At 34.6% G+C, this 27,669-nt stretch overlaps 1 protein-coding gene across 5 annotated transcripts in view; it reads left to right on the top strand.

The window, feature by feature from the left end:
* MGAT4C (MGAT4 family member C) overlaps window positions 1–27,669 on the top strand; it is a 717,101-nt gene that overhangs the window by 160,350 nt on the left and 529,082 nt on the right. For 3 of the 5 annotated variants that reach the window (XM_025438740.3, XM_025438737.3, XM_049094035.1), the window contains exon 1: window positions 13,001–13,159. The exons of the other annotated variants lie outside the window; for them this stretch is intronic. The gene's annotated coding sequence lies outside the window, so the exon portion shown is untranslated. Of the gene's footprint in view, window positions 1–13,000; window positions 13,160–27,669 lie in introns of those variants that run through there. 5 annotated transcript variants of the gene reach the window in all.

The raw sequence follows: 27,669 nt of genomic DNA, 5'->3' as shown, positions 1-27,669 counted from the left end.
GTTTTCATTTTAATTACCTGTAGCATGATGAGCATTTTCTAATAAGATTGAGCATTTTAAAATATATTTTTGACATTTGTATATCCTTTTCTGAATTCCTGTTTATGTCTATTTCCTAACTTTAAAAACCTTATTTATTATTATTAGTTTGTGAAAATGTTATTGTATTCTGAATATGAACCCTTTGTCAGTTGTGAATATCTTTTTCCATTTGGGGGATTATTTTCCACTCACACATGGTTTCTTTTGATAAGTAGACATCTTACCTCTGATGTAGTCAAAATCGTTGTTTTCCTTAAGTTTTCTTTGTTTAATCCAATAACATAAACAAGACTTTTTTTTTTCTTTTTAAATTTTTTTCTTTTTTTTTTTTTAATTTATTTATTCATGATAGTCACACGGAGAGAGAGAGAGAGGCAGAGACACAGGCAGAGGGAGAAGCAGGCTCCATGCACCGGGAGCCTGACGTGGGATTCGATCCCGGGTCTCCAGGATCGCGCCCTGGGCCAAAGGCAGGCGCCAAACCGCTGTGCCACCCAGGGATCCCATAAACAAGACTTTTTAAAGAACCTACAATCTTAGTTATCATTACATTTATTTTTAAAATCTACATACAATTTATTTTTATTATTTTTATTCAGATAAACTTCACATAACAATAATTTACTTTTGAAAGCATACAATTCAGTGGCTTTTAGTATATTCACAAAGTTGTAATTCCAGAATATTTCCATCAACCTAAAAAAACCAAAAACGAAAACAGCTACCCATTAGCAGTTACTCCTCATTTTCTCCTACCTGGCAACCCCTTACATCACTAAATTACTTCCTGCTTCATTTTTCTATTCTGGACATTTCCTATACATAGAATCATACAATAATTGAACTTTTGTGTTTGGCTTCTTCCATTTAGCATAATAAATTAAATTTATCCATGTTGTGGTATGTCTTAATATTCCATTCTTATTTTGGTTCAATATTATTCCCTTTTATGGGTATACTACATTTTGTTTATACATTCATCAATTAGTGGACATCGTTCTTTCTACTTTTGGCAATTATGAATAATAGGGCTATGAACATTTCTGTATAAGTTTTGTGTTTACATGTATTTTCAATTCTTGTGAGTATACACCTAGAATTTCTGGGTCAAAGGGTAACTCTACATTTTACTTTTTGAAGACTCCCAAAGTGTCACCAAGAGAACAATGATGTGACAAGCAATGTAATCTATGATGGAAAAAGGGAAAGAAAGACAAAACCATAAAGTTGAACATATAATGAGGTTGCATGAAATCTCTAATGTCAAATTTGTAGTAACTGGTATAATTAGGTCTTCTACTCCTTTATGGGTGTCCTAAAAACAGCACTATTAATTTCAACTTAATTTGAAAATCCTATTTGTCTTTGGGCAAATGCTAGAGCTTGCAGCCCTTAATTCATCAGTACCCAGAATAGTATTTTATCATGTTGTACTCCAACCCAAGGCATTTCACTATTGATGAATTAGCTATTCTAACTTCTTCACAGCTCTCTGGCCCTATCCCTTTAGAGTTTCCTTCCATGTAGTATTGTCAGGAGGCAAAATTGAAAAGGCCGTGTATATTCATATACCCTTGGTCAGTTGTAATGGTTGTGAGTTTACCAACAAGGGAAATGGGATGAAAGACAAATGCCCAAAATGTTCTTCAGCTTTTAGATTGAACAAATTTCTTTTCATCCATGTCTCATATTCTTATCTATATAAATCTCATAGCACTTTGTTTGTAGCATGAAGTTCTCCTTATTTCCATATCAATTTTTCCTTTTGTAGTCATAATAATGACAGAACTATACACTTTCTTTGTTTATTGTTCCTATTTTATTCTTGTATTAAGTACCTTATAAATTATGTTCTTCCTGACCCAAACAAGTTCTTGTTGACAGAATCTTTTACTGACCAAATACATATTATTTTATCAAAATTGTTTTTAATTAAAATATGCAAAATATTTCCAAACAAATATGACCATATATAGAGTCAGTGGCAAGTTTCTTTACTCAGTTATGATTTAGCCTAATCATTTCTCCTGATTTAAATGTTACCCTCCCACACCAATCAGGGATATCTTTGAATTACAAAATATTTTCCCTTTTTTGGGGGGGGTTATTTCCCTTTGCTTTCATCAGATGTTCTTAGCTGATTACCTGCCTGTCTTTCTGGCTTGATCATAGCAATCCTATTCCCAGCTAAGCATAGTTGCTTATAGAGTTTTTGCAATACTTCATTCAGTTTCTTCAGTCAGCTACAGGAAAGCAATCAAAATCAGTGCTGCCACCCTCTCTCCTCATATATTCCCATCAGAGATCAGTGGTTCACCTTAGAATTCTTGAAACTTAGTGTTATAGGCGTCTGAAATAACTCCCCATTTATTCCAGAACTTCTACTTTAAAAAGTTTGACATATTCCTATTTAATCTTTATTCAACCAAAATAACTAGTATTTATTTACGTAGGTATACTCTTCATGGGTTTCACTTGAGAGTTAATGATGAATATTCAGTCCTGGGAATATATGGGAATATAAAGTAGTATAATATGGATATATAAAATACTTGCATATGGTAAGTCTCTTAAAAAAGAGACAAAATTGAGCAGGGATAAACAAAAATGGTGGACCATAAAAGACATATATTTGAAAAAAAGAATTATAACTACATATTAAATTGAGTGAAATGAATGTCAGAAATCATATATCTGACAGAGCCTATTACTAGTTGATCCACTAGATAGTATAGGAGGCCAGTTAGAGGAGAAAAAAAGATCAAAGAATCTTTATAGTTTTCATGTTGCTAAATTTTCTATTCTAATTATGGGAAATTTTGAATTATAGATTCCAGTCAAAACTAAGATTAAACACTGGTACAGGGATGTGTGAGTGGCTCAGTGGTTGAGTGTCCACCTTTGGCTCAGAACATGATCCTGGAGTCCTGGGATCGAGTCCCGCATCAGGCTTCCTGCAGGGAGCCTGCTTCTCCCTCTGCCTGTGTCTCTGCCTCTCTCTCTGTGTCTCTCATGAATAAATAAATAAAATCTTTAGAAATAAATAATTACATACACACATACATACAGGTACATAATAACAGCTATTCAATCTCTATTATACAATGTTATTTAGAAATTTCCCCTGGCGATTGGGAACTTTTATATCAGCATATAATGTATAAACATACATTATGAGCAAGCCTTATGCCAAATAATAAAATAATTCTGAGTGTTTTAATCGATTTGGTCTTCAGGAAAAAAATACCATAGACTATGGCTTAAATGACAATATTTATTTCTCACAGTTTTAGAGGCTGGGAAGTCAAAGATAAAGGTGCTGGTGGATCTGTTGTCTTTTGAAAGCCCACTTCCTGGTTTACAGATGGTCTTCTTTCTTGTACCCACACATAGTAAGGGGACAGTAAGAAAGCTCTATGGGGTCTTTTATTTTTTTTTTCCTTTTTAGAGATTTATTTATTTGAGAGAAAGAGTATACAGAAGAGAGGAGCTAAGGGAGAGGGAGAGAGAATCCCAAGCAGAGTTCATGCAGAGGTTCAGGCAAACATGGGCTCAATCTCACAACCCTAAGATCAGGACCCGGAGATCATGACCCTGAGGTCACGACCCTGAGGTCACAACCTGAGGGGAATCCAAGAGTCTGAGGCTTTACCCACTGTACCACCCAGGGGCCCTTGTAGGGTCCTTTTAATAAGGGCACTAATCTCATTCTTGAGGGCTCCACCCTCAGGACCTAATCACCTTCCAAAGGCCCCATCTCCTAATGTCATCATAAATGGGAGCTAGGATTTCAACATAAAAATTTGGGGAGGACATAGATATTCATTTCATTGCAATAAGTGATAAGAATGGATCAGTTTTGGGGCACCTGGGTAGCTCAGTCAGTTAGGTGGCTGCCTTGGGCTCAGGTCATGATCTCAGGATCACTGCTCAATAGGCAGCATGCTTCTCCTTCTCCACCACTTGTGCTCTCTTGAGCTCTCTCTCTCTCTTAAATAAATAAATACAATCTTAAAAAAAAGGAATTTATCAGTTTTGAGGTTCAAAAACTTAGATTTCTTTTTAACCTTTTATTTCATCAAATCAAATAAATATTTTATGGTATGATTATGGCTGACTCTATTTCTATTTTCTTGGATAGGTTTGCTTTGTATTTTCTTTTTGTTTCACCTAAATAGTCTTGGTAATCCACAGAAAACATTTGCTTTTCTATCCATCAACAATGACCCAAAAACAAAAATAGAAAATACTTCTACAAACTTATTGTACTGATACATTTTTTCTTTTTACTTATTTTTATTTGAGTATAGTTGACACACAATGTTACATTAGTTTCAGGTGTACAACATAGTGATTAAACTTCTCTACATATTATAATATGCTCACAAGTGTAGCTACCATCCTGTCACCATACAAGGTTATTGCAATATCATTGACTGTGTTCCCTATGCTGTACCTTCTGTTACCATGACTTATTCATTCCTCATAACTGGAAACCTTTATCTCAACTCTGCTTCACATATTTTGCCTATCCCCCATTCCTCTCCCCTCTAGCAACCATCAGTTTATTCTCCACAATTGTAGATCTGATTCTTTTTGCTTGTTAATAGGTATTTTCAAATTCATCTGCTTTACATAATTGTGAGACTCTTGTGATGAAATAGTATTAAAGAATACATTGCTTGATGTAATATGTAAATTAACACATAAAAACAATAAAGTAAGTCTATTTTAATTATTTTGAAATATATCCTTTATTACCAGATGAATTTTTTTAAATATTTTATTTTTTTATTCATGAGAGACATCAAAAGAGAGGCAGAGACACAGGCAGAGGGAGAAGCAGGCTCCCTGTGGGGAGTCTGGTGTGGGACTCAATCCCAGGACTCCAGGATCATGCCCTGAGGTGAAAGGTAGATACTCAACCACTGAACCCCCCGGGTGCCCCACCAGATGAATTTTTATAAGAAATCAAAATATTATTGTATACTGAGTAAAACAAAATTATTTTGGTGGATGACATGGTGTAGTAGAGAGCAGAGTATACCAAAAGATGAAGAGACTAGAACTCAATTCGAGACAAAGTGATTAGTAATATTCTCAAATTGTTCTTTCTTTATAATATTTCTACCTGCCAAATAAAGAATCTTTTCCATTCTCTTATGTTGTATTGCACTATAATGGGGAGATTTTTTTATATCTCTCAAAGAGTTTATTATGAAGATTTGGAAAAAGAAAATCAATAATGGAATGTCACTGATGAGTATTACAATAAAAGTATGACTATCACAAAGAAATATATTGGAATATTGACTTCAGGACCTAGAGAAAAAGGCATTTCATAATATACAATATGTTCAAGGAAAAAGTTCTTGAATATTGTCTTGGTATTCATTATAAAACATTTCATGTTCATATTTAGTTTCAATAGTCAGATTTCTTATGGATTAATCCTGGTTCCTTCTCTTACAGAGCTGTGACTTGATGCAAATAACTGGACTCTTCGTTAATTTCCTAATCTGCAAAATGGGGACAAAAATTTTACTGAAGTTATAGAATTGTGTAAGGGCTGATTTTATTGACATATCATAAGCCTTTAGAAGAGCATAATACCTAATAAGCACCTGATAAATGTTGGATGTGTGTTCTACTTAGCATGTATCCCCAGTTCTTAAAGCACAAGTTAGATGCTTAATTAATATCTGTTCACAGAGTAAATAAAATGAATGAGTGCACCCCCCAAAAAATAAATTTTAAAGTAGGGAAACCTTAATATTTTTTTGCCTCTAACTAAACCAAATCACCCATTTAAGTAACATTTTGAAAATTTTGGCACTTCTCAGCCACCGGCCACATCTACTCAGGGACTCCTGTAACCACCAAATTCAAATGCTTCATCCATGTGCTATATCTATCCTAATTGGCTCTGATATAATAGTATACCAAAAATTTACCTGATAAGTAAAAAACTGACTTATACAGTTTAACCTTCATTGGAGTTTCACATTTAGAGAGTTGTGTAACTTTTCAACTCCTGAGGTGGAAGCGGATAACATAGAAGAGAATTGAAAATTATTGTATATGTTGACCAAAGGTGTCTTACATGATGGTTAAACTCTAAAAAAGTCACCTGTGAGTAAGGTGATGAGGTACTGTAATTGGTGATTACCTACTAGATTTATGACTGTAGTAGATAAAGGAATCAAAAAATAAAAAATAAAAATAAATAAATAAATAAATAAATAAATAAATAAATAAATAAAAAAAAATAAAGGAATCATTTTCTGACAGCAAGGAAGTAAAAGTCATCTTATTAGAAGTTTAGAAGGAAGAATGGCTTCTGACAGATTTTTAAAAATGACTATCCACTAAATGTAATTTAATTACGAAAGACATGAAATTTCAGTAGGCTCACTCAATATTTCATTTGTAAATTAGTAGACATTGCCTTGGACAATTAATGTCTGAGGGCTTCACAAACAAATATAAGTAAAACCTGAGCAAAGTCATGCAGAGAGAAAAACACAAGAATTCTAGTAGTACTATTCAAGTAACTTTTCAAGATATTCTCTTTGAATTACACAAATTAAAGAATAATAAATGATATCCAGAGGAAGAAAAGGACAGTGATGAGAGAATTGAAGTAACCTCTTCCTTTTTTAAACTGATAGGATCAAAATGAATGCACCCTGTTAGCATAAGAGGGAAGATTAAAACTCTGGTGTTCCCTCTGTCCTATGGGAAACATGGGATATTCTTGCAACACCCCTAATTGGGAATCTAAAGCATTACGCGATATGGTTCTTTGAGGGGGAAACATGTATTTAATATTCAAGCGATAATGCTGTCATTTGAACACAGAGTTCTAAAGATATTTCCCAAGATTGCCATTCCTGAATATTTAATCAAACCCTAATTTAGGTTCTGATGTGAAGGGAATTTTGCAGTTGTATTAAGGTCACTAATCAGCCGATCTTAACCAGAGAGACTGTCCTGGATTACCTAAGTGGTCTTCTTGTAATCATGTGAGAGTCTTTAAGCAGAGGAGGAAAAGAGAAGAGAGATGAGGCAGAAAGTGAGGTTAGAGAGATTCAAAGCATATGAAGAACTCTACCCACGCATACTTTCTTTGAGGGAGACTAAGGGGACAACTGTCAAGGAATACGGGCAGCCTCCAAAGCTAAGGACATTTCCAGGTTGATAGCCAGCAAGGAAACAAAAACCTCAGTCCTACAATTGTATGAAACTGAATTCTCCCAACAACCCAGATTATCCTTGATGCATATTTTCCCCCAGATCTTCCAGAAAGGAAAGAAGCCCTGACAACACCTTGATTTTTGCCCAGTGAGATCCATGTTGGATTTCTTTCCATGCACTGTGAGATAACACATGTGTCTTGCTTCAAGTGGCTCAATTTTTGCTATTTCTGTTATTGCAGCCATAGAGAAGAATACAGTGGTACAAAAAAATATAAAACCCATGATTATATCACATTAATCTGGCTGATCTGGGTGATTATAGAAATGAAATATTCCAAGGGAAGAGTCCATTTCCATTTCTTATGGAGTAAGTTACACCATACATGTGAACATTGCCGTTTTCTCTCTTCCAAGAGGTGATATTTTGATTAATATATTATTTAAATAAAAATTTGAATTTCAAAGGAAAGAATGAGTCTGGAGAGGGTAACTTTTTTTTTTTTTTTTTTTTAAACAGTCATGGGAACCTGGGTGGCTCAGTGGATTAGCGCCTGCCTTTGGTCCAGGGTGTGATCCTGGAGTTCAGGGATCAAGTCCCACATAGGGCTCTCTGCCCACATAATTAATTAATTAGTTAATTAATTAATACAAAACCAGCATCATAAGGCACACTAAGTGGGTAATATTCTGTTGTACTAAAACTACTATGGAAAATATAAATAAGGGTAGGCATCATGGCAATGACAAAGATGTATGCTTCATGAAGATCTTGTGGAAACCAAAGTTTCAGTTAGCATTGTTTATTTTTTTCAAGATTGATTGATTAATTGATTTATTGATTTATGAGAGACACAGAGAGAGAGACAGAGACATAGGCAGAGGGAGAAGCAGGCTCCCACAAGGAGCCTGATGTGGGACTCAATCTTGGATCCCAGGATCACACCCAGGGCCAAAGGCAGACACTCAACTGCTGAGGCACCCAGGCATCCCTAGCATTGTTTCTTTTACGTCATATTTTATTACATGTATCTTCTGGGTAACAATCACCTTTGACTTGTCCAAAAAGGCTATGATTCTGGATTCTAAAGCTTGGAAGCATTGACATTTTGAATTGGGTCATTATTTTTTGTGGGAGGCTATCCCAAGTCCTGTATGGCATTTAACAACATCCCTGGCCTCTGACCCTTAAATACCAGTAGCACTACCCTCATACATGTGTAAACACCCTCATTGTGACAACCAAAGGTGTCTCCAGACATTACCAAATATGCCCTGGGCACAAAATCACCCCTGAGAATCACTTTTCTTTCTTCTTTTCTTTTTTTTTTTTCTTTTCTCTCTCTCTCTCTCTCTCTCTCTCTCTCTTTTTAATTTTATTTATTCATGAGAGACTTAGAAACAGAGGCAAAGACCTAGGCAGAGGGAGAAGCAGGCTCCCTGTGGAGAGCCCAATGTGGGACTCAATCCCAGGACCCGGGATCATGACCTGAGCCAAAGGCAGATGCTCAACCACTAAACCACCCAATTGTCCCTAAGAACCACTTTTCTATGTGATAAGGATTATATAATTTAGTAGAAAGCACAATCATCAGTCCAGGAAATTTAGGAGTCTCCTGTACAACAGTAAGCTGTCATTGATCTGAAATAAACAGAAATAAACAAATTGTATTTTCCTTTTCATTTGTATTGCAGAAGAAAATCAAATCTCATTTTGCCTTTACATGGTTAGGCATGAAATAATTTTTCATAATCTTGCTTCAAGGATATCTATTGTAATCGACCAGTGCCAGATGACTTGGATTCAATGATAGTATTAAAGAATATACTCTGCTACATTGATGATATAAAAATTCTTAAATTTGAAAAAAAAAAAAAGGTATTTGAAACTGATAGTAGCTCAAAAGTCAGTGTAGATTTGGCTTATAATCATCTAAAGATTCAAGGGCTTAAATAACGAAAAAAAATTACTTAGGTTGGAGTTGTTAGAAAATTAGTAGTTTATTTTTATTTTTGGACTACTTCAAAATGAGAAGAACTGAACTGGATCTGTTTGGATTTTGGAGGATCCTTACATCTAATTATGACTATTTGGAGGAATTATCTTAGTCATCTCAGGTTGCCATAACAAAAATGTCATAGACTGGGTAAGTTAAATGACAAAGTTATTTCTCACAGTTCTGGAAGCTGGGAAGTCCAAGATCAATGTGCTGGTGAATTTGCTTCCTGCTGAGTGCTCTCTTTCTTGCTTGCAGGTGGCTGCCTTTCTCTGTGTGCTGACATGGCCTTTCCTTACTGTGAGAGAAAAAAGAGAAAGTTTTCTGGTGTCTCTTTTTATAAGGGCATCCCTCCCCACTTCATGACCTCATCTAACCCTAATTACCTCCTTGTGACCCCATTTCTAAATATCATCATTGAGGGTTAGTGCCTTAACACATGAATTATGGGAAAACATAATATTCAGTCCATAACAGGTACTCTGGATATGCTGACTTCTCACTTTGAGGGATACTAACAAATGTCCTGGATTATTGTAGTAAGAGTATCTTGCGAGGAAGTCAGTGATCAACAAAGCTCTCTAATTAAATTGGGCAGATTTATTTTCAGGAAAGTTTTGGGTCGTGAAATAAGAGGCTCCTTACATGCTCCAAGACAGTTCAATCTCCTTTTGAGATTTAATTCCTGCCATAGGAGATACAGTGATTCCCAGCATTTGATTTATTGTCAGATCTAAATCAAAAGGTAATTAGTTTATAGATGGAAGTAATAAAATGATTAAAGAAATAAAGGGATAGGAAAAAAAGAGTTAAACAAGGAAAAAGTTAAGTCTGCTTACAAGGTGAAACTATCTGCTCTCTGGCTATGTATGCTGCGTTCATTAAAACTAATAATCCACAAATGGAATACAACACTCTAGTCATTTGGTCGGAAAAAAAATTGAACATGGAAAAAAGGGATTTTCCAAAGTCATAAGATATAGAAGCAGGAATTGTGAAAGTTTCTGCAGTTCTCTTAGATCATGGATTACATGCGTAATGTGGATGAAATCTGTGTGCTCCTAAAGAAAGAAATGTTAGTGATTGAAGTAGTGCTAATAAAATTTATGGGGAAAACAATAAGATTATTAATATTTAAAGATCATTGTTCAGATAATCACAGAGAATAAAATCAGTGTAATTTTAACCGGCTTGGGGTACCCCAACAAGTTATATCTAATATATTTAAGTATTTCTAATATATTTAAAAATAAAATAGTGGAAAGGAAAAATTTCCATAAGGCAGAGATAAGCTCCAGATTTTCTATTTCAGAAATAGACATGGAAACAATAGTTCCACAATGAGAGGAATATTTATAAATCTGGCCTATGATAACCTCAGTATTTGGGGCTACTTCGCTAGAACTCAATTATTAAAATAATTCTAATTATTCACTCTAGAAGAAATTTTCAGTATGTTAACAGAAATGGAATCAGAATTATATAGCCTGAAATCACAGGATATCAAACTGTAAGAAAAAAGTTATGAAAAAATTAAGGAACTCAGAGTACTTGAATATATAAAATGAAAGTAAGCCTATAGTACAAGCCCGAATAAATATTTATGTTCAATATACAATTAGTAGGAATGATCCAGATTGTAGAAGATCAGAGGCTAATGCCCAGGGGCAAACAATGGTCTATAATTAACGAATGCTACTTTGCAACTCATTTCTTAACAGAACTGTCCTTTTATAATCAGTCAGTGGTTATGACCCCAGAAATATTTTGGAATGTAATTACTGAAACTTGGCCTCGTGTATAATCCTTTTTCCATCTGGTAAGATGTTGAAAAAAAGGATATTTCTGGGAAGGAATGACTTTAAAAATGACATTTTAAAAATGACTAGCACTTGATATCAACAAATTATTCATATATTGAATTATAAGATAGTAGTATACCTATGAATACATTATGGGACACAATGAATGTATGTGGAATGAACATTTTGATGGCATTGTGTAACCAATGAACATTGATAACTTGAAATGATAACCTCCTAGTTCTCCAAAATATAGAAAACAATTGTCCAAGTTATATATGATTGAAGATAAAGTCACAGATCAGTAAATCAATCTACTTGCTAAAAGCGATACCTGTTCATACAAAAAAGGTGAAGCACAAGTTTTTCAGTTGGTTAAATAATATGAAACTCCCTCTCAAAGACAATGGAAAACTATAGTTTATTTATCTAATCTTGTTTCTCTTAACCTAATCATACCTGGATATTTCATGCAGATAATGACACAGTAATTAAAAAAAAAAAAAACAAAAAAAAACAAGGTTTGGGATGTTATCCCAAATCCCAATATCAAGGATATTATCATGATGGTAGAAGATTTGTAAAGAGGAATGCTGATGAGATAGTAAGGTGACTGTAGGAAATTGTGGACCAGGGGATACCTTTCCTACTTATAAAGGAACCTCAGGGAAAACCATTGGAATACTCACCTGCAAGCCAACCTAATCTAAAATACCTATTGACAATGGTGCTAGTACTTGTACAGACAAGTCACCATGCTGATAAGGAGGATGGATGTGGATATCACTAGAGAAAGATATATTATTGTCAATTGATCCATGGCTTCACTAACTGGAGCTGGCTGACATTGGCTGGAATTGCTCTATTCCCTCACTTGTTTGGGAGTGGCCACAGCAGTTTAACCCTCTTTTTCCATTCCACCAGTCAGAGGAACTGTCTAGGTCTTTAACTTTATGAACTTGTAAAATCTACATTTGACTTTCAGGGAAGGCAAAAACCAAAGAATGACATCACTCACTGATAGCATTGTCAATTGTGCTGGAGACACATGCTTAATTTCTCTCTCAATTGGTATCTTTTCATCAGTCTTTATCATCTTTGTGATAACAGGTTAGATGCATAGAGAGAGCCATGAGCCAGTAGCTCAGAAAAAGAGACTTTTTTTTTTTTTTTCTTTAAAGTAAACTCTCCACCCAACATGAGGCTTGAACTTAGGACAATGTGATCAAGAGTCACAGAGTCCACCAACTGAGCCAGCCAGGCACCCCAGAAAGAGAGAGACTCTTAAGAGAGAAGACCATAAGGAACTTTTAAGGCAGCCTAATAGTTGAAGCAACTGAATTCGTAAAATAATCAGAAGCATATGCTAGAAAGTACAAAGTTTTCCTAAGTAAGAACAGCAGCGGTAGCTAAGAGCTAAAATAACTGAGGATGTGCTTTTATTAAACAAATATTGTACATCTTTTGCCTGGATTAGTTAATTCATTTTTTTTATTTATTCATGAGAGGCATAGAGAGAGGCAGAGACACAGGCAGAGGGAGAAGCAGGCTCCCTGCAGGGACTCCTGGATCATGGGACTCCTGGATCATGCCCTGAACTGAAGGCAGATGCTCAACCACTGAGGCGTCTCTGGATTAGTTCATTTAATCCTCATGTGTTAGACACACCAAAGTGAGATCTCAGTGACTCATGTGCTTGTATCATCTTCCCTTTAGGATGGGCAGAATCTATGCCTTGCTATTAACCAAGAGAATGTAGCAGAAGTGGTGAGATAATTATTCCTGTGATTACTTTAGCTGAAATAAGATCCCGTCTTACCAGGCAGAAATAAGAGATTCTCCAGCTGGCCTTGAATATGTAAGTTGTCATATTATCAGAGGACCTATGAGAGGTCTTCCTGGCATGGATTGCAGGAGGCCTCCCAGAGCTGAGGGAAGATAACAGCAAGAAAACAAGGACTTCATTCTCACAAACACAAGGCACTGAATTCAGCTGATGTAACTTTGAAGAGGACATCAAACTCCTAAAAGGAAGGCAGCCTGGCCAAAATCTTGATTGTAGCCTTAGGTGATCTTCAACAGAGGACCTGTGTCCGGACTCCTGACTCACAGAAAACATAAGGTATTAAATGTATGTTGTTTTAATCTGCTAAATCTGTGGTAATTTATTACAAAAAATAGATAATTAATACATTTTAAACCAACCCCACTGATGGTTGCCAGAGGAGAAGTGGGAGGGGGGTTAGACAAAGTGGGTAAAAGGGAATGGGAGATACAGGCTTCTAGTTGTGGAATGAATAAGTCATGGGAATAAAAGGTACAGCATAAGGAATATTCAGTGATACCATAGGGTGATGTATCGGGACAGATGTTAGCTACACTTGTGAACGCAGCATATGTATAAACTTATCAAATCACTGTTATACACCTAAAACAAACGAGGTGTTGTTTGTCAACTATACTAAAAAAAAAAAAATCCATGAATTCAGTAGTATTTTTTTATTTTTTATTATTTCTGATATGTTAATTGAAGTGTGGATTGATTAAATAACTTCAAGTTTACACAGCTAGTAAATGGTAGAACTAGAATCTCGAACCCACGTGGCACAAAGATGAGAATAAATGTCTATAATCTTAACTTCATGTATAGGAAACTAGAACATTCACTGTTAAATAACCAGACTGCTGATAGGCTACAAATCTATGATATCCTCTAGATGACTATGAATTATTTTCTGATTTTCAACATGCCTGTTGAGAAGGTTTCCTTATTTTTATATTCCCATATATATTTTCAATAAGCTCCTTTTAATTAGGTTACCCAGAAATTTTTTTTTTCCTCTGTTCTTAAAATACCTTAGTGAGTTAGGAACATCTATGGGAAAGTAAAAGCATGTATGCCTATCGTCCATTACTCCAATATCCACCTTACTACAGTAAGAACCACCTTGGATAAAATAAAGGAATTCACGTATTATATATGGAATTATGGAGGGGGACATCTTAATGAACTAAGAATTTTGTTTCATCCCAGAGCTTCTAAGCTATACTACTATTATAGTTAAATAACACATATGATTTACTTTTAAAGCCTAGTTTACCCATTGGGTTTTAGGTAAACATTTTAATATAAGCACCATAATAATGAAACCAAATTATTGCAGCGTTACTTAAAATTTTGTGAATGCAACTAAACTAGCACACTATTCAGTAGTTGCAAAGCTAAAATATTCAGGGAGATTTTGTACAAATCTATTACATCTAATTATAATTGGGATTCCTGTTTTGTTTTGTTTTTTTGCATCCTAAAGGAGAAAAGTTAGATTAAATTATATTCTTTTCTTAATAATGAGAATTTGTTTATCCATTCATCTACTAATGAACATGTGGGTTATTTCCTAATTTTGTCTACTATAAATAATGCAGATATAATATATAGAAGTTTTTCTGTGGACATATGGATTATCTCTCATTCTCTTTATCTGAGGATGTCTGATTTCTCCTTCATGTTTCCTTTTTATCATTTTAATTCCAGTTAGTTAGCATACAGTATGACACTAGTTTTGGGTATACAATATAGTGATTCAACACTTCCATACATCACCTAATGCTCATCACAAGTGTGCCCTTAGTCCCCATCACCTATCTCACCCATTCTCCCATCCACCTCCATTCTGGTAACCATAAGTTTGTTCTCTATAGTTAAGAGTCTGTTCCTTAATTTCTCTCTCTCTTTTTTCTCTTTGTTTTGTTTCTTAAATTCCACATATGAGTGAAATCATAATATTTGTCTTTCTCTGACTTATATTGCTTAGGATTATATTCTCTAGTTCCTTTCATGTCATTGCAAATGACAAGATTTCATTTGTGCCTGAATAATATTTCAGTGTGTGTGAGTGTATGTGTAGACACTTGGTCTCCTTCCATAATTTGGCTATTGTAAACAATGCTGATATAAAGTTAGGGGTGCATGTATAGTGTTGAATTAGTGTTTTTGTATTCTTTGGATAAATACTCAGTAGTGTGATTGCTGGATCATAGGATATCTCTATTTTTAATTTTTTGAGGAACCTCCATACTCTTTTCCACAGTAGCTATATCACTTTGCATTCTCATCAACAGTGCAAGAGCATTCCTTTTTCTAGGATGTTGACATCCTTGTCAACATATGTGTTTTCTTGTGATTTTGGTTTTAGCCATATTGACAAATGTGAGGTGATATTTCATTGTAGTTTTGATTTGCATTATTTCCCTGATGTTGAGTGATGTTGACCATTTTTTCACATGTCTGTTGGCCAACTGGATGTCTTCTTTGGATAAATGTCCAGTCATGTCTTCCACCCAATTTTAAAATTGGATTATTTATTTTTGGGGATATGAGTTTTGTAAGTTCTTCATATATTTTGGATATTAACCCTTTATGGAATATGTCATTTGCAAATACCTTCTCTCAATCAGTAAGTTGCCATTTAGTTGTTGTTGTTGTTGTTGTTGTTGTTGTTTTTAATTCTTCCCTTCACTGGGCAGAAACTTTTTATTTTGATATAGTCCCAGTAGTTTATTTTTGCCTTTGTTTCCCTTGCCTCAGGAGACATATCTAGAAAAAAGTTGCTATAGCATATGTCAAAGACATTACTGCCTGTGTTCTCTTCTAGGATTTTTATGGTTTTAGGTCTCACATTTAGGTCCTTAATTCATTTTGAATTTATTTTTTTGTGTATGGTACAAGAAAGTGGTTTAGTTTCATTCTTTTGCATGTTGCCGTCCAGTTTTCCAAATACCATTTTTATAGAGATTGCCGTTTTTCCATTGCATATTCTTTCCTGCTTTGTTGAAGATTAATTGGTCATATAGTTCTGGGTTTATTTCCAAGTTTTCTATTCTATTACTGATCTATGCATCTGTTTTTGTACCAGTATTAAACTGTTTTGATCACTACAATTTGTAACATAATTTAGGTCTAAAATGGTGATGCCCTCCCGCTTTGCTTTTCTTTTTCCAATATTGCTTTGGCTCTTCATTTGTGGTTCCATATACATTTTAGGATTGCTTATTCTAGCTCTGTAAAGAATGCTGTTGGTGTTTTGACAGGGATTGCATTAAATCTGTAGATCATTTTGGGTGATATAGATATTTTAACAATACTCATTCTCCCAATCCATAAGTATGGAATGCCTATCTATTTCCTTATGTCATTATCAATGTTTTTTCATCAGTGTTTATAGTTTTTAGCATATGGGTCTTTCACCTCTTTCATTAGGTTTATACCTAGGTATCTTACTGTTTTGGGTGCAGCTGTAATGGGATCAATTCCTTAATTTCTCTTTCTGCTGCTTCATTATTGGTGGATCAAAATTCAACAGATTCCTGTACATTATTTTGTATCCTGCAACTTAACTGAAATCTTTTATTAGTTCTCGCAGCTTTTTGGTGGACTCTTTCAGGTTTTCTATATATAGTATCATGTCATCTGCAAATAGTGAAAGTCTGACTTCTTCCTTGCTGATTTGGATGCCTGTTATTTCTTTTAGTTGCCTGACTGTTACGGCTAGAACTTCTACTATTATGTTGGATAAAAGTAATGAGAGCAAGCATTCCTGTCTTGTTTCTGACCTTAGGGGCAAAGTTCTCAGTTTTTCCCCATTGAGGACGACGTGAACTGTGGGTTTTTCATCTATGGTCTTTATTATGTTGAGGTATATTCCATCTAAGCCTACTTTATTGAACTTCATCATATTGTATTTTCTCAAATACTTTTTCTATATATATTGAAATGATCATATGCTTCTTATTTATCTTATTCATGTGATGCATCACATTGATTGATTTGCAAATATTGAAGTATGCCTGCAATACAGGAATAAATCCCACTTAATCATGATGAATTATTGTTTTTAATTTATTAATAGATCCGGTCTGCTAGTATTTGGTTGAGGATTTTTGGATCTATGTTCATCAGCGATATTGGCCTGTAGTTCTCCTTTTTAATGGTGCCTTTATCTGATTTTGGTATTACTGTAGTGGTGACCTCATACAATGAATTTGGAAGTTTTCCTTCCTTTTCTATTTTTTGGAGTAGTTTGAGAAGAATGTATTAGGTATAAACTCTTCTTTAAATGTTTGGTAGAATTTGCCTGTTAAGCCATCTGATCCTAGACTTTTTGGTGGGGGAGAGGGTTGATTATTGGTTTAATTTTTTGCTGATTATTGGTCTGTTCAAATTTTCTATTTCTTTGAGTTTCAGTTTTGGTAGTTTATGTTTCTAGGAATTTATCCATTTTTCTAGATTATTCAGTTTGGTGGCATATAGTTCTTCATAGTGTTCTAATTGTATTTCTGTGGTGTTGGTTGTTATTTCTCCTCTCTCGTTTGAAATTTTACTTTTTTTTAGTACATTTTATTTTCTTTGTTGATAAATCTAGCTACGGGTTTATCAGTTTTACTGTTTTGTTTTTGGTTTTTGTTTTTGTTTTGTTTTGTTTTCTTTTTGTAAAAAAAAAAAAAACAGCTCCTGTTTTTATCGATCTATTCTACTGACGTTTTTCAGTCTATGTATCATTTATTTCTACTTTAGTCTTTATTATTTCCTTCCTTCTGCGGGTTTTAGGTTTTTGTTTGTTGTTCTTTTCCTAGTTCCCTTAAGGGTGGGGTTAGGTTGTTTATTTGATATTTTTCTTGTTTATTGAGAGAGGCCTGTATTGCTATAAATTTCTCTTTTAGAACTGCTTTTGCTATATCCCAAGGGTTTTTGAACAATTGTGTTTTCATTTTTATTTGTTTTTATATAATTTTAATTCTTTTTCTCTATCTTCCTGGTTGACCCATTCATTGTTTTACTAGTATGTTACTTAACCTCCATATATTTGTAGTCTTTCCAAATTATTCCTTGTGTTGAATTCTAGTTTCATCATGTAGTCAGAAAAAAATGCATAGTATTTCTTCAATCTTCATGAATTTGTTGAGGATTGTTTTGTGGCCTAATGTGTGATCTATTCTCAAGAATTTTCCATGTGCACTTGAAAGGAATGTGTATTCTGTTGTTTTAGGATGGAATATTCTGAATATGTCTGCCAAATCCATGTAGTCCAGTGTGTCATCGTAGCCATTTTTTCCCTTGTTGATTTTGTTTGGAAGTAGGGCATTAAAAGTGCTCTACTGTTACTGTATTATTATTGATTAGCTCCTTTAAGTTTGCTATTAACTGTTTTATGTATTTGGGTGCTTCCATGTTAAGTGTTATGTTTTAAAGTCTATCTTGTCTGATATAAGTATTGCTACTCTGGGTTTTTTTTGATATACCTTTGCATGATAACTGTTTCTCTATCTCTTCACTTTGAATCTGCAAGTATCTTTAGGTCTAAAATGAGTCTTGTTTTGACAACATAGATGGGTCTTATTTTTGTGTGTGTGTCATTTTTTTTTAATGCATTCTGTCACACGATGTCTTTTTTCACCTTATGTATTTTGATTTGGTGTTTAGTTCATTTACATTCAAAGTAATTATTGATGAGTATCTATTTATTGTCATTTTATTGTTTTGTGGCTTTTCTGATGATTTTCTCTGATCTTTTCTTGACTTTATCTCTGTCCTGGTTTGCTGATTTTCTTTAGTGATATATTTGGATTTCTTTCTCTTTACTCTTTGCATGTTTTACTGTTTTTCATTATATGCTTAGCATTAGGTTTGTATATAAACTCTTCCACATTTAGCAGTCTATATTAAGTTGATAGGTATTTAAATTTGAACCCATTTTTTTATCCTCTCCACACCATGTTTTAGATATACATTGGTACATTTTGTATCCTTTTATTTTGTGAGCTCCTTGACTGATTTTTTTTTTACAGAAATACCCTTTTTTAAATTGCTTTTGTATTTTCTACCTTTATACTGTCACTTTTTGTCTCTCCTTTCCACCCAAAGATTCCCCTTAATATTTCATGCAGAGGTGGTTTAGTGGTCATGAACTCCATTAGTTTTGTTTGTCTGGGAAACTCTTTATCTCTCCTCCTATCCTGAATAGTCTTGCTTGATCAAGTATTCTTGGCTGCGGATTTTTCCCATTCAGCACTTCGAATGTATCATGGCACTTTCTTCTTGCTTGCAAAGTTTCTGTTGAGAAATCTGCTAGCCTTATGGATTTTCCCTTGGAAGTTATTGTCTTCTTTTGCCTTGGAGCTTTTAATTTTTTTCTTTATCACTATTTTTTACCAATTTAAATACAGTATGTCTTGGTGTGGATGTACCTTTGTTAATTTTTATGGGAGTTCTGTGCCCCCTGGGGCTGGATATCTGTTCCTTCCCCCGATTAGGAAAAATTTCAGCTATAATTTCTTCAAATAAATTTTCTGCTCCCCTTTCCTTTTCTTCTTCTGGAACTTCTATAATATGAATGCTCTTATATTTGATAGAGTCACTGAGTTCCCTGAGTCTATTCTCATTTTGCATGATTCTCTCCTCTCTGTTTTGTTCAGCTTTATTAATTTCTATTACTCTATCTTCTATGTCACTAATTCATTCCTCTGCTTCTTCCATCCTGCTGTTCATTCCATCAAGCATGTTTTTCATTTCATTTATTGAGCCTTTATCTCTGCTATTTTATTTCTATGTTAAGGGTCTCTCTCATGTCTTCCATTCTTTTCTCAAGTCCAGCTATCCTCATGATCATTATTTTAAATTCTCTCTGAGGCATGGTACTTTTATCTGTTTTACTTAGATCTCCCATGGCCTTGTCCTGTTCTTTCATTTTGGATAATTTCTTGTTTTCTCATTTTGTCTCTCTAACAGTCTGCACCTGTTCTCTGTGTTGGGAAAGTCAGTTGTGTCTCCTGATTTTGAGGGCAATAGCATTATGAAGAAGAGATCCTGTAGTGGCCAGCCATGTGCTATTTCTTGTTCCCCAGGACCTAGTACTTCAAAGCGTATCTCTAGTGTATGCCGTGTGTACTCTGCTGTTTTGTTCTGACTGCTTTAGGCTTCAGGCCAGTTATCTGCAGAGGCTCTCTTAGCCTGTTTCAGGTAGCATTTGGTCCCTGGCCTGAATGTGGCACATTTTCACTAGCTGTACTTTGGTCTGTCGGTGAAATGAGACTTGTCACCACCAGAACCAAAGCCTCACAAGACTTTTAGGTCAGGACATGTGGTGTTGACAGGTGTTTGGGCCAGTCTTCTGGGCAAGGGGGCCTGCTGTGCTGGGACTGAGGCAAGCATGACTGGGGGAGGCAGTTCTACCAGATTGCAGTGTGTCAGGGTTTGGTGTAGCAAGTTAGGTGGTAAGGGTGGGCACTGGGTTAGTTCCTGCAAGTGGCTCTGTGCTTATGCTGAGGAGTACAGGGAGGTAAATGATGCCAGTCATCTCCTTTGTTCCTGGTAAAGTGTCGCTGTGAATGCTGCCTCTCAGGGGCTAGCTCTCAGAAGAGGGAATAGTTTCCTGCTCTGTGCCCCAAGTGCCCTCCTATCCCACATTGTCTGCCCCTGGTTGTTTGCCCGCCGTTCACCAGGACCAAGCACAGAGCTCTCTGGGCTCTATCCTAGCCAAACCCACAGACCTTTAAAATTCTAGGCTTTAAGCTCTACTGGCTGTAGGAATTCACAAAATTTAGCCCCTCTCCTTTTCCAAGCCAACTGCTATGTGCATTTGTTTTCCCCTTGTGCTCACTGTGTTCTAATCTGTCTTTGAGACTGCATCTCCCTCTCCACCACAGTGGCCACAATCTGTTTCTCCCTCAAACCATGTCTCAGTACTTCCTACTTTCTTTGATGTGTCCTCTTCTTTGCCTTTATTTGTGGAGTTTGCTCTTCCAGTCTTCAAGTCAATTTCTGGGATATTTGGATGATTTGATAGTTATCTAGTTGTATTTGTGGAACAAGGGGAGTCTAGGGTCCTTCTACTTTGCCACCATCTTCCAATCTCCCTCTCTCTTTCATATTTGAATGATAGTTTTGCTGAAGTAAAATGTCAGTTCAAATTCTCTGGTGATTAAATTGTGGGGGAGAGTTCTAAACTCACTTTGTTGCCTTCATTAGCTTCTAGGTTTCTTATATTCACAGTTATCATGATTGCAAGGCTGTTGGTTTTCAAGGTTGCATATAGCTTAAGAGAGAGGGGTGAGGGTAGATTCAATTAAAACACCACAAAACTCATTGCTCTTATCATGATCAATCTAGTTTTATTGAAAAAGTGCTCCTCAGATTGTTGCAAACCTGATATTAAGTTTCAGATTTCTGTAAAACCTGATTTTCATATTTTTTTTACCAATGTTTTCATTGTTTTTATGCAGGATACGAATTATTTTCATTATTGTGTGAACTCTAAGGTTTGTTCTAGTTGTAGGAGTTGGTTCTTTCCATGACTTAGTGTAGTTTTTTTAAGTGAATGAATTGGTCAGAAAATAGGAGACTCAAGGGAGCCCTTTTCAGAACCAGAACACTCTCTGTTTAGGCCTCTTATCTCTAATACTCTTCCCAGAAAACCCTTGCTACTCTCATTTCCTAGATCCCCACTTTTATCTCCTCATCTTAGGGATAGTCCCCAGCTTGTCTTCATTTCCTTTTTAATGCAGTAGGGTGTGGATATACTGTTAATGTAGTAGACTACAGTCACTCATAAATAGGGTTTACCTTCTTTATTTCTGCTCATTCAGAGATCATTGTCCTGTATAGCATACTGTTTCAATATCTGAAAACCATTGTTTCTTTTTTCTTAATAATTATTTATTTATTCATGAGAGACACAGAGAGAGAGAGGCAGAGACATAGGCAAGGAGAGAAGTAGGCTCCCTCTTGGGAATCTGATATGGGACTCGATTTCAGGGCCTGGGGATCACGACCTGAGCCAAAGGCAGACACTCAACCATTGAGCCACCCAGACATCCCTGAAAAATCATTGTTTCAAATATGTATCCAGATGTTTATTTACCTCAGGTAGAAGGATAAATCTGGTTTATGTTGTACCATCTTGGCCAGAAACAAATATCTCTTCCCTATAGTTCCATATTTTCCTAGTTTCTTCCTTTAAAACTATTTTTGAGGGATCCCTGGGTGGCGCAGCGGTTTGGCGCCTGCCTTTGGCCCAGGGCGCGATCCTGGAGACCCGGGATCAAATCCCACATCGGGCTCCCAGTGCATGGAGCCTGTTTCTCCCTCTGCCTGTTTCTCTGCCTCTCTCTCTCTCTCTGTGACTATCATAAATAAATAAAAATTTAAAAAAAAAATAAAAAAAAAAATAAAACTATTTTTGAATATGTACTATATATCTAATAATTTATTTCACATAGAAAATTACTGGGTACTATAGAAAATTATATTTTAATTAATTTATTACTTCAACAAATATATATCATTTGTCCAAATTTAGGTTTTTTCTTAAATATCAAACAGAAGACAGAAGATTCTTACAAGTTTGTTTTTCCCCCTTAATTAGTTTGCACACTAGTGGTAATAATCAGACAAGTATAAAAGCAAATGTCTTTAGGTTGCTTCTGCCAGCAGGGACAGAGTAGGTCTATGCTCTAAAGAGGCTATTTTATTTTCCCTTTCACAGGCTGGTAGGATTTTTACAGATGAGAAATGTGAAGAGTTTTGACAGAGGAAAAGAAAGCTGTGTGAAAAAAAAAAGTTAAGGAAGAAAAGATTATAAATTGGAAGGGGAGTTGGAGTGGGGCCATATGAAAAATAACCTGCTGTCATGGTTGTAGAGAATACATAAAGGAAAATATAAAAAGGCAAATCTTTAGAAAGGAATAAAATAATATGGGAAGATATACATACCATGTGGGCGTTGAGACTACATTTGTGAACAGTGAGGACCATGGAAAGAGAGAGATAATTAGAATTAAACTTAGTTGCAAATACTCTGTCCTACTTTTGTATATGGAGTATGCCCATGATAGAAACAACAACAGAAATAATGAAATTAGAGTTTCTTGAGGATATCACTCTGGAGTTACTGTGGTAGCAATGGCATTATTAATAGATAAAAGAATTGAGAGAAGAAAGTTGTTTTTTTTTTTGAGAAGAAAGTTTAAAAGGGAAAAATCAAGAATTTTGTTACAATGAAAACAATACATAGAGTTATAGAGGTAATTTGTAGCTATTAAGATTATGTTAGGTTGTTAAAATAATTGTGTGAATGCTAAACTTATCTGGACAATGATTTTTTAAAATAACAACCTATTAGACAACTGGCCAAAATTGAGGCAGATTTTAGGGGGAAAAATGACTAATACTAACTCATTTTCAGAGTTTTCTTGGACCTCAGATTTATTACCAGATGCTAACCAACTAAGCCAGCCTGTTTCAGTCCACAGGGAGAAACAGGTGCTCTAAATATAAAGAGATTATTAAATACTTTAAGATTCAGTGTAGTTATTAGTGTTAATTATTTAATTAATGATTTTTGTTTTGTTAATTGCTAATATTATTATTTCTTGCTGGATTCTCTTTTCTCCAGTGGCATGTCACCAATAGTTGAGCACAAGTTACATGTTTTTTAAGAAGTAAGTTGTATGCAGGTGACCTAGCTGTGAAAGACTTATGTCCCTCTCCTAGTCTTCTAAACACCTAGTCCCTTGCCTAAATGGTTTGTTATATCAAAATATTGATAGATGTGTATATGTGTATGTTTACTTTTCTCTCCCTGGGCTTTTGTATGTCCAAAGGTTGTGACAAATATTTTGAAAGAAAGATGTTTTCATTGAACTTTAAGGAAAAAAAAAAAAATCCTGTCAACTCTAATAAAAGTCACTTCACAAGAACAGTGTACAGCATACAGAAATAAATGAGTTGCATGTTTGGTGTAAAATCTCATTTTTTAAAGATGATTTTTATTGTTTAAGTATCTCAATAAGATCAAAGCTGAAATGATACATTTTCTGGTCATCAAACTATAATTCATAAAAACTAAACTTTTGAAATGCCCACACAAATGTCAAAATTCCCTCTTTCCTATTCTTGTTCTCATTGCTCCACGGCTTATAATTCAATGATTACTTATGCTTGTAGTGTTTAATTATATTTGTATTGCTTTTACTCTTAACAAAAGTTTTATTTGAAGGAATATTCTAATAAATTATAAACCTTTCTAATTCAGAATCATTCATTTTTCAAAGGATGGGGGATGTCAACAATCCCAAATATAAAGGAAAGGAAGCAATTTGTTTCAAGTACAGCAGAAGTACTTAAGACTAGACCTAACATTGAAAATCAGGAACTGAAGTTTCCAAGGTGGCAGTAACATACACTGACACTATTCCCTAAATGATTCAAATCACTACTTTAATTCTCTATGAATACCAGTTTCAGATCTGTGCATATCTTTATTTGCGCAGTAAAAATAAGAACTAGGAGCTCAACATAACTAACCAGGATTTTGTAGACATTGTACAACTTCTTTACTAGACATGGCTTAAAAATTCAGGTATATAAAATATTTCAGGAGTACTTTGTATTTCTAGAATTCTGTAAAAACCTGTCTCCGTTGTGGATTTCATCATTCACTAATTTTTTTTTTACATTTATTAATTCTCTAGCTGTGTTTCTATCTAACCAGGCTAAGCCTAATCTGTTCTACTTTTGACTACAGTGTTTTACATAAATTCAAAAAAGAAATGCTGAGATTAGATAAATTCAGGAAAATGTCAAAATAATTCCTCCAGTATTTCACAGAGCCATGGATTTGATAATGTGACTTGATATTCTCTAGTTTTTCATTTCTCAAAAGTGCACAATATCTCACAGTATTAATGTTGTTTGAAATTTGTTTGGTGAATGATGCTCCATCTCGGTTTAAAATGCAGTCAACTTTATTTCTTCCAAATCATAATGTTAGCTTATTGAACACTGCTCCAACACTTAAAATTTTCAAGCTAACTTCCTCTTAATAAAATGCTAAGTTGGGGGCAGCCCGGGTAGCTCAGCGGTTTAGCACCACCTTCAGCCCGGGGCATGATCCTGGAGACCTGGGATCGAGTCCCACATCGGGCTCCCTGCATGGAGCCTGCTTCTCTCTCTGCCTGTGTCTCTGCCTCTGTGTGTGTGTGTGTGTGTGTGTCATAAATAAATAAAATCTTAAAAAATAAATGCTAAGTTGAGCTTCACAGTAAAACACAGCAGAAGATAAATAATTGAGCTTTGATACTGTTCTTTTTAACATTTCAAGCAAATAGTCCAAAGTGAGACTAGAGTTTTCCATGATGTCTACTGAATATTAGCAAAAAGGAATTAGTTGTGAGGTGCACTGCATTAGCCTCTTATAAACACCTGTCAATTGATACAAATTGAATAATTTTAAGGTGGTAAAACAGGTGTAAAACATTTTTAAAGACATTTTATTTCTCCTTTTTAACTTTAATTCTGTTTTAGAGGCTACTTACTACAACAGCATTATTTTAAGTATGCTGTGGAAGATGTGATATTACAGAGCGGCCTGTCAACTCTTTGGAATTATTTCTGTTAGAATGCAGAACCGGGAAATTGTCACCTGGCTTCTAATAATCTGGTCTATATTTTACATCATGGGAACTGTAAATATTTGATCTAATTATGCTTCCTTCTATTGTCTATTAGGAAGTTTGAAGCTTAATTTTAGTTGACTTATAGCAATTGCATAGGATGTTATGGTATACATTTTGAGTACTAAAGTCAGCTTGATTTCTATTCATTATTGTACTCATATCCACTCACCCCAATCACCTTCAATATCCTTTTATGTTGTATTTCTGTTTGCATATGAGCTATGGGAGAGGGTTGTAAAAGAAAATTGAAGAAACAAAGAATCCTTACTCGGTTTCAAATTTATTTCTTATTTTGAGTGATACGTAAGTTTGACTTTGTTAGACTAAATATCTATAATTTTTGAAGCTCACTTTACATGTTCTATTTGATATATATACACCTAAGACTATATGATACACATTGAATCTATAATATAGAGAGGTTTTTGTTCTACTGAAAATTACATAAAAGATTTTATTGGCTAATCTCCTTTCTTTAAGATGCTTCTAGTTACAATATTCATGAGGTCTCTGAAATATTATTAGTTAAAACGTTGAAAAGTTTTTTAAGTGCATACTTTAAAAAGTCATATTTCAAGACTATGCCTTTTGACAGCTGTGAAATAACAATGTAATTGCATCATAACTGTGAAATATGACTTTTTCTTGCTTGTAGAAAGTGGATATTTTGCTAATCCTGACATGTACACAACAGCTTCAGGGCATCCCATATTTCCTGATTAATTAAGTCTGCTATCCACCTTGTCAGATTCATTGCCACCTTATCTAAAAGTTGAGATAAACAGATTAAATAATATATAAAATATAAATAGGTAGTTTGAAAAATACAAAGGTACTTTCTTTTGTAATTGTGTGCTGGAATACACTATATATAGAAAAATTTATGTTAAGTAATTCTAAAATCAGCCATTTTGATCACTATTTTTTTTTCTTTTTTCATCAACAATTACAAACAGCAAAGATTTCATATGACTTCATATGGTCATCTTCAAATATTAATTAAAAACCTTTCAGCTATCCCCAAGTTACCCTTTTAATTTAGATCTGTTACTGCAGAAGTTGAAATTATTAGCTTATTTATCATTTACAGGGAAAAAGATTATGTAATTAATCCTTTTAGAGAAAAATGAATTTTAGATACAAATCATGAGGTGATATCTAGTCATGTTATCATGAAAGACATGCAAATGCATTGATTCAAAAGTTTCTAATTCATTTGATAAGCACATTAAGTTTGAAAAGAGAACCCTAGCTATAGCAGGTTTTATAGTTACATAAGAGTTTTTCAGAATTATAGCAAGCACAATAAGAGATAGTGATTTTTGTGAGCAGATTTTTTTTTTATAATTATGCTTTTGTTATCTAAAAAAATGGCTTGATATGATGGTTGCCAGAAAGGAGACAACTGGAGCAGGAGTGAAATGGATGAAGGGAATTAAGAGTACATTTATCACAATGAGCACTGAGTAATGTATAGAATTGTTGTATCACTATATTGTACACCTGAAACTAATATCACTGTATGTTAACTATACTGGAATTAAGTTGGGAAAAAAAATCAGAGAAAAGGCTTGAAAGAAAGACATAGATACTGATATAGCACATCTACCATTTTGATTTACTCTTCGTCTTCTTTAGAACATAAGAACAAGTGCTCATTCTTGACCTCAAAAACTAAGAGATAAGATAAATATATAGTAGGCTTCTATAGAACATGAAGAACAGAAGAGAGTATGCAGTCAACTAGGAGAAATGAGTTAAGCCAAGGATTTAAGGATGTGTGTGATCTAACCAGGTTGTGGAAAATGGAAGTAAATGGGAGCCCTCTCTATTCACGGAAAATAGCATAATTAAAGGAGTGCAAATCTGAAGTAGAATAATGTGTTCAGGTAATTACAAGCTCTTCATTAGTACTATAGAATAAAATGTTTTATATAAAAAGTGGACAGTGAAGTTGGTTGGATGACTAGACAGAGATACTAGAATAAGATGCAGACTCTGAATATACCCTGAGGACAAAAGTTGCTATAACTTAGACATCCTCCAAGTTGCCTAACACTTTAAAGCAAATAATGGCAGTTTTTCCTGACAACTTCCTACATAAATCCAAAATTTCAAATT

Source organism: Canis lupus, chromosome 15 (genome assembly GCF_003254725.2).
Source record: "Canis lupus dingo isolate Sandy chromosome 15, ASM325472v2, whole genome shotgun sequence".
Taxonomy (NCBI): Eukaryota; Metazoa; Chordata; class Mammalia; order Carnivora; family Canidae; genus Canis; species Canis lupus.
The sequence above is the reverse complement of the archived record's forward strand: the minus strand, read 5'-3'. Positions and strand labels throughout refer to the sequence as shown.